This window comes from Mustela lutreola, chromosome 15, assembly GCF_030435805.1.
Source record: "Mustela lutreola isolate mMusLut2 chromosome 15, mMusLut2.pri, whole genome shotgun sequence".
NCBI classification, from domain to species: Eukaryota; Metazoa; Chordata; class Mammalia; order Carnivora; family Mustelidae; genus Mustela; species Mustela lutreola.
The window spans coordinates 37,759,310-37,767,799 of NC_081304.1; positions in this window are offsets into that span (position 1 = coordinate 37,759,310).

Consider the following 8,490-nt stretch of genomic DNA (forward strand, 5'->3'; position numbering starts at 1 on the left):
GTGAGGGGTTGGCGGATTTCCGCAACCACCGTAGGAAACAGCACAAGTAAATAGCAGATCCCTGCCACGCCCACCTTTTGGGCATTTTGAGCGTGGGGTGGGGGGAGGGTCTGCCCAGTCTCCCCAGCAGTCTTTTTCTGTGGAAGTTGGAGTGTTTTGCGGTTTTTCTCCACATGGCACTCGAGGAACATGTGCTCGAGGTGGAGCCCAGTTGCCCTCTCTGGCCTGGGCAGATCTGCTGTGTTCCGTGTATGCAGGGAGTCGGGACCCTGCAATAATGGGGTTTCAGAGGCCTGTAAAGTTCATGTGGCCATGATCACTTAGCAGAAAGGGAAACTGAGGCCTAAAGAGTTGAAGTGACAGTCCCCGGGTGGTGAAACAGCAGCCAGCACCCAGGACTCCTGATCCTCAAGCCAGGACACTTTGGGTCTCTGGGCTGCCTTTAGTTTCCATTTGCGCAGCTCTCTTCCCACAGGGTGCTAACTCCAGCTCAGGGGGCCACGGCCATCACCCAGATGGCCTTGCTGACCATGGGAAGTTGCCCCATTCACTGCTGCTCCGGACCACCTGTGACATTCCTGCAGGACCTTGTCCCTCACAGCTTGCTTCCTCCTCGGACCTTTTTCTCAGACCAGAGCTTTCTCTTGCACTGCCTGCTGCCTCTGCACATGCCATTTGGGGTACCCTGCCCTGAGCAGTTCCCCTCAAAGGCCTCGGGCCAGGCTGGCTCTCCTTCCCAAGTGCCTCTTGCTCCCTTTGCTTATGTGTCTGCCTCAGTGTCTGGTGCGCACTCATCCTGCCATCCTCCCTTCTTATGCATCAGATATGGTCTAGATAGACGTCATAACCCCTCACTACCACTCATCTTCCTGTGCACGCACTTGTCTGCCTATGAGCTCAAGATCCATTTTTTTTTAAAAGATTTTATTTATTTATTTGACAGAGAGATCACAAGTAGGCAGAGAGGCAGGCAGAGAGAGGAGGAAGCAGGCTCCCTGCTGAGCAGAGAGCCTGATGTGGGGCTCGATCCCAGGACTCTGGGATCATGACCCGAGCCGAAGGCAGAGGCTTTAACCCACTGAGCCACCCAGGCGTCCCAAGATCCATTTTTAAAAAAAAGATTTTATTTATTTTTTTGACAGACAGAGATCACAAGTAGGCAGAGAGGCAGGCAGAGAGAGAGGGGAAAGCAGGCTCCCTGCTGAGCAAAGAGCTGATGTAGGGCTCAATCCCAGGACCCTGAGATCATGACCTGAGCCGAAGGCAGAGGTTTAACCCACTGAGCCACCCAGGAGCCCCTCAAGATCCATTTTTTAAAGGATTTTATTTATTTATTTATTTGAGAGAGAGTACAAGTTGGAGGGAGGAGCAGAAGGAGAGGGAGAAGTAACTCCCCACCTAACAGGGAGCCCCACGTGGGGCTCCATCCCAAGACACTGGGATCATGATCTGAGCTAAAGGCAGATGCTTAACCCACTGAGCCTCCCAGGCACCCAAGCTCAAGATCCATTTTAAGGATCTGCCTTCGGCTCAGGTCATGATCTCAGGGTCCTGGGATCGAGTCCCACATCAGGCTTTCTGCTCAGCAGGGAGCCTGCTTCCTCCTCTCTCTCTGTCAAATAAATAAATAAAATCTTTAAAAAAAAAAAAAAAGATACATTTTAAGAACCTCCCATTTCAATTTTTCTTCTGTTCTTTCCATAGTCTGGGAGCTCAGTAGTGGTTAACTATATGAGTGGGTGGGGCTTTTGTGCATTTTAAAGACGGCAAAGGAGGAATGCAGGAATGTTTTTCTCTTGGTCTAGATAGTCATGAAGTCCCCAAAGTCTCTTTTTATGTATCTTTCTTGAGAGGACGCTTGTATGTTTCAGGTCTGATATTAGACAAAATTAACGTTAGGTCCCTACTACGGACTAGCACTTGAGGACTAGGTCAGACACCTGAACTCCCACAGACTCTCAGGCAGAAGGTCCATGTGTCATTGAGGCTGCTGTCTGCTGCAAATAACAAAACCTAACTTAGAGGCTTCAACAATAAGGACATTGTCTCCAGTTACCTGACGTCCAAGGTTGGCTCATTCAGTGGCTCAGTGTGAAGGGGGTTTAAAGCCCCCTTTCTTTTTTTGCTGTGCTCTCCTTTTGTGTTGGTTTTGTCTTCAAGCTCATTCTCATCAAAGCCTGGCTGTAGCCATACTGAGCATCAATCCAGACATGACAATGACTACAGGCAGGAACGTGGTTCTTGTGTCCTTTTAAGTTAAAACTCAACTTCCAATCAAAGCAGACTTACCTCAAGAATTGCTTCTTGAACCCACTTCTAAATCCTGGCAAGGGAAATTGCTCTGTGATTGGCTCAGATCAACTAGAAAATAGCCCTTCAGCTGGGGCTGGGGACAGGCTTTCCTTAAGCATGTGCTATGGCCATTGGAAGGAAATGGGGTGCTACCAGAAAGGAGGGAGGTGCATGGAGGAATTGGACATCAAGTGGGCAACCACTAGTGTCTGCCATAGACCAGAGGGCAAGTTTATCAAGGCTTTCATGTGCATAGGCCCTTTGTACGCGTCTCATTTAGATCTTAGGACAGCCTTGTGGCATGGGAAATCATTCCATTTTAGAGACTTTGGGAGTCTAGTAAGGCTGAGGACACAAGGCTAATAAGGGGCAGCACCAGAATCCAAACTCAGGTTGTCTCATTCAAAACCCTACTTCTTTCCATCCTCATGCTGTCTTCAGCTGTGAATATGTAACTGTCTCGATAAAATTCTTTTTTATGTTTTGCCCAGCTAGTAGCCAAGGCTACACATCTTGACCTTTTCTCAGCTTAGCTCACCAATAAAAGCTGGATCAGGGATCTACTTTATCAGCTCTTTCCAATTTCTCCTAGGAAATTTATGAGGGAGTGACATAACATGGAGAAGGGAGATATCGTTGGTATTAAAGTGAATTGGAGGGTACCTGGCTGGCTCAGTTGGGAGAGCATATGCATCTTAATCTCAGTGTCATAGGTTGGAGCCCCATGCTGGGTGTAGAGATCACTTGAATAAGTAAACAAACAAACAAACAAACAAACAAACTTTAAAAGAAAGAAAGTGAACTGGAGGTTTAGGGGAAATAAATCTGAATAAAAAATAATGGTTGGGGCATTTTGATGGGTCAGTCAGTTAAGCGTATGCCTTCGGCTCAGGGCGTGATCTCAGAGTCATTGGGCTCCCTGCTCAGCTGGGAGTCTGCTTCTCCCATTCCCTCTCCTCTTCCTCCCTACTCAAATAAATAAAATCTTTTTTTAAAAAATGGTCAAGGGGCGCCTGGGTGGCTCAGTGGGTTAAAGCCTCTGCTTTCGGCTCAGGTCATGATCTCAGGGTCCTGGGATCGAGCCCCACGTCAGGCTCTCTGCTCAGCAGGGAGCCTGCTTCCTCCTCTCTCTCTCTGCCTGCCTCTCTGCCTACTTGTGATCTCTGTCTGTCAAATAAATAAATAAAATCTTAAAAAAAAAAAATGGTCAAAACAACAACAAAAACAATGGTCTATAGGTTCCTGAGATGTAAGCCAGAAGGAGCTAAGGGATTTAGAAATGTGCATATCCTCCTAGTTTTTTGCTGTGTTCTGGCATGGAATAGTACTGGATAGTTAATACTGTCCAATGTGGTATTTTGGGAAAGGGCATTGGAGAAGGGTCTATGATGCGTGGAGTTCAAAGTAGAGCTAGTTATATCATTCATCAAAGCTTACCCTCAGTGGGTGCCTGAGTGGCTCAGTTGGTTGGGCATCTACCTTCAGCTCAGGTCATGATCCCAGGGTGCTGGGATTAATCCCTGAGTCAACCTCCCTGCTCAGAGGGGGTCTGCTTCTTCCTATCCCTCTGCCCCTCCCCTGCCTCATGCTCCTTCTTTCTCTCTCTCCAATAAATAAATAAAATCTTTTAAAAAGGTTACCCTCAAAAATGTGTTTTTCTCATTTTTTTTCTTGTTTTATTGCACTGGCTAGACTAACTTAAGATACTAAGTCAAATAGAAGCACTCATGGCCATTGTTCTGGTGTTGTTCCTGACTTCAGTGTGCTGTTTCCAATATTTTATCATTAAGGTTCTGCAGGTTCCCTGGTAGTTACCTTTTATCAAGGTAGAGACTGCATTGTGTCTCCTGCTTATCCTATAGAGGGAGGCCAGGTACTGGCCATGACTTTGGCCACACACAGAGCTCTCTCTCTCAGTCGATGGAAAGTGGAAGGTCCGTGTGTCCTGGAGCTCTACAGCTACACTTCAGCGGCTGCACTAGTTTGAAGTCTTGATAACTTTTGAACCTTAGTCCTTCTCTGCACCCACTGCAGTTTCTGGGTGTAACAGCCTTAACCAAAGCCTGGGTTTTGCCAGAAGACAATGGGCCCATGTGGAAAATAATACAAAATCAAGGAACAAGATTTCTTAATTTTTTAAAAGATTTTATTTATTTGAGAGCAGGAGAGAGCAAGAGAGTGAGAGAACACAAGCAGGGGGAGCAGCAGAGCGAGAGGGAGATCAGCAGGAAGCCCCAGGAAAGCATCAATCCCAGGCCTCTGGGATTGTGACCTGAGCCAAAGGCAGATGCTTAGCTGACTGAACCACCCAGGCGCCCCAAGGAATACAATTTTTTTTATATTTCAACTAACTCAGTCTTAGCTCTGACACTTGCTTGGTGTCATTGGATGAATCATTTAGACTCTTTAAGCCTGTTTCAACTACCGTGAAATGGGTAAGATAGTGCTCACTGCATAGGGCCTCCTGGGTGACTCAGTAGTGAAGTGGCTGACTCTGGATTTCGGCTCAGGTATATGATCTCAGGGTTGTGGGATCAAGTCCTGCATTGGGCACTGTGCTCAGCGGAAAGACTGCTTGAAGATTCTCTTTCTCCCTCTCCCCCTGCTCTTCCCCTGTTTCTTTCTCTCTAGGATAAATAAATCTTTAAAAAATAATAATGCCTGATGGATAGAATTGCTTTAGAGTCATATAGCTTATGTAAAGCAGCAAATACTTTTCCAGTCCTATGACAACTTAATCTCATATCATTGTGAAGCTTTGATGCCCAGAAAGTACTAGTGACAGCTTCCTTCTGTCCAGGCAAGGCCAGCTTCATGGCAGTGTGACCAGTGCAGTCACACAGAGTCCCGTGCTTACTTTAGTTCTCTATTGTTGCCATCCTGAAATTTTTTTTTTTTTACTTTATAAATTTGACAGACAGAGATCACAAGTAGGCAAAGAGGCAGGCAGAGAGAGAGGAAGGGAAGCAGGCTCCCTGTTGAGCAGAGAGCCCGATGCGGAGCTCGATCCTAGGACCCTGGGATCATGACCCAAGCCGAAGGCAGAGGCTTCAACCCACTGAGCCACCCAGGCGCCCCCATCCTGAAATTCTTTTTTTTTTTTTTTTTGAGATTTTATTTATTTATTGGACAGACAGAGTTCACAAGTAGGCAGAGAGGCAGGCAGAGAGAGAGGAGGAAACAGGTTCCCTGCTGAGCAGAGAGCCCGATGTGGGGCTCGATCCCAGGACCCTGGGATCATGACCTGAGCCGAAGGCAGAGGCTTTAACCCACTGAGCCACCCAGGCGCTCCCATCCTGAAATTCTTAATACTTTTTGAACAAGGGTCCCATATTTTGCACGGTGCCCTGCAAACTCTGTAACCAGTCCTGTCTCCAGGAATGAGTAGAAATCTTGTATTGGCCCTTCTATTTGGAAAATACCCTACCACTGATTTCTTAGGGAATAACTCCCTTAGAGAGTTACCTCTTGTAGAAAAATTGGGATTAGCATCTTGTGTCTGTTTATCTCTGTTCCATTCTAGGGGAATCTACACAGCCTCTTTAAGAAATGAATTCTTTATATTTTACATAATAGGTCCAGAGAAGTTAAGAGGGGGCTGGTGAAATGAAATGATGATTTGGGGTTTGGGATAAGGAAAAGAACGAGGTTCAAAATGCTTTCTGGCCAAATTACTTGGACCAGGTAATGTCTCTGTCTCATTTAAAATCTATGCTGCAGTGGAATTATATTTTCCTAACTGGTAAAATTATATGTCTCAGGGGAACTTAACAGGTAATTTATGTAAAGTGCCTCTCACAGAAAGTCTGGCACATAGTAGGTGCTCAATCACCATTAGTTCTTTCAGCTCGTGCCAGAAGTAACAAAGTCTGGGCACTAGCACTGACAAGCCATGCTGCTACTAATAAAAGAAATAATATGATTTATTTTTTTACTAGTGTTTGGGGAAAGGCATGTGCTTCATAAATATGTATTGGAAAGTACTTAGCAAATGGGTAGAAATAATAAAAATATGTCAAAGTAAACAGCTCCTATAAATATGTCACTTGGTGGACAAATTAGTGTTTTATTACTACTAAATACTATTGCTTGCCGAAAAGGATTTTAGATTACTTGCACAATGGGTACATTATTGAGTGCCTCTGCAGAAGGGCACGCTAAAGATGAAAAATAGTGGTGGTGTTAATGTTAAAGGCGGAGAAAGGAGGAGTGTGGATAAATGCCGCTCTAAATGCCGCTCTGAGATCTCCTTGCTTCAGTGATAGGTACATTATTTAGCAGCATTCCCATGATTTAGCTGTAATATGGACCAGAGGACTCAGGAAAAAAAAAAGGCCCCCAGAGGATGTCATGAATCTAGACTCCAGTCATTGGGTCCGGCCAGTGGATTGAGCGTACTTCCCTTTGAAACCGAGCCCTCAGCTTGTAAAGTGAGCTTACGAAAACACCTCTGGTCTCACCCCATTCTTGTTCTGGACCTATTAACTTTCTGTGACTATAATTAACACCGAGAGAAAGACAGATCAGGTGGAGAATGCTGTGCCTTAATCACAGGTCACAAATCCATTTCAGCAATGAGAGGATGAACAATGTCCTGACATCTCAAGCGGGATGGGGGAGAACGGGCGACAATAAATGCCTTCATTGGGGGGAGTAAAGCCCTGGAGAAGCAGAGAAGACAGAATTCCATCAAGGAAAGTTACCAAAATAACTAGATAGGAAAAAGATGAGGGGCAGGAGGCCTCTAGAAGGCCAGTCTTTCCATGAATTAATGGGGATGGAAAGACCTGGTTTCAAATTTCAGCTTGGCCTTTTTCAGACTGTGTGGCTTTGGGTAAATTAACCTTCAGATCTTTGTTAATAACACAGGAATAATAGCACTCAGTTTGCTTAGTTGTGAAGATTAGAAATACTTGTAGAGTGACAGGCCACATGTATAAATGATAGTATTTTTATGTCATTCTTTTCTCATGATAGTCCTTATTTTAAAATAGAAATTGAAGGGGCGCCTGGGTGGTTCAGTGGGTTAAGCCTCTGCCTCCGGCTCAGGTCATGATCTCAGGGTCCTGGGATCGAGCCCCCCCATCGAGCCCCGCATCAGGCCCTCTGCACAGCAAGGAGCCTTCTTCCCCTCACCCCTGCCTGCCTCTCCACCTCCTTGTGATCTCTCTCTCTCTCTGTCAAATAAATAAAATCTCTTTTTTAAAGAAAAAAACAAAAACAAATTGCTCAGAACAACTGTGGGAAGTTTTGACAGGAACCTAAAAGCAAAAGAAAATTAAGTGTCACTAGACATGGTCAGAATAATGATTAGAATTTATATTATTTTCATGGCTAGGTATTTTCTTCGTCCACACTGGCTAATGATCCCCCATGCAACCCTGAGGCTTTACAGTTTACTAAGCACTTCTATGTGCATTAGCTCATTTAATTCTCTTACTACCCTGCCCCCTAACAAACATTCCAATTGTTTAGGAGATGAGGAAGCTAGCTAGAGCTCAGAGGGATTAAGTATCTGCTGAAAGGTACACAACTGATGAATGTCCAGAGTGGGCTCCTAAGCACAGAAGGCCTTCTTCTGAGCAGTTTCCTCACCCTCCTAAGGTTAAACTAGCTAACCCTGGGGGTTTAGACTCCCAGGAAATGCTAGATGATGGAGGTGCCAGCGAGTGAGAGGGACAAGCATGAGTCTTACACATCTGGCTTCTATTACCTCCCAGCTAAGGGACCTTGAAAAAGCTAGTGAACCCTAATGGGCGTGGGTTCCTTCCATTGTAATCTGGGGAACCCTCACCTGCTTATAGCATTGTTGGGAGGAACAATGAGATATCCAAGCGAGGCAACTCGCAAATTCTTACAACGAAACGAGTCCAGGATGTTAAGGGACTCGCTCAAGGCCACCAAGTTGGACCACCACCTAGCTGAGCCACGGACTTGGACTCCTGCTCCTCTTGCAGTGTCTGGTGACCAAGACAATGAGGCGCGCGGGAACCCTGACACTAGGGAACCGACGCCTCCGCCGCGGGGCTCAAGTTCAGAGGAGGCGTGCCCCGCCTCCGGTAGCCTCAGCTCCGCCAGGGGGCGCACGCGGAGGCCACGCTCTAGCCCGCCGCGCGCCTTGCCCTTCTCTATGGTGGGTCGGGCACGGCGGGAGCGGAGGCGCGCTCCCGGGAGGGGCGGGGCCACGCTGGGGGCGGA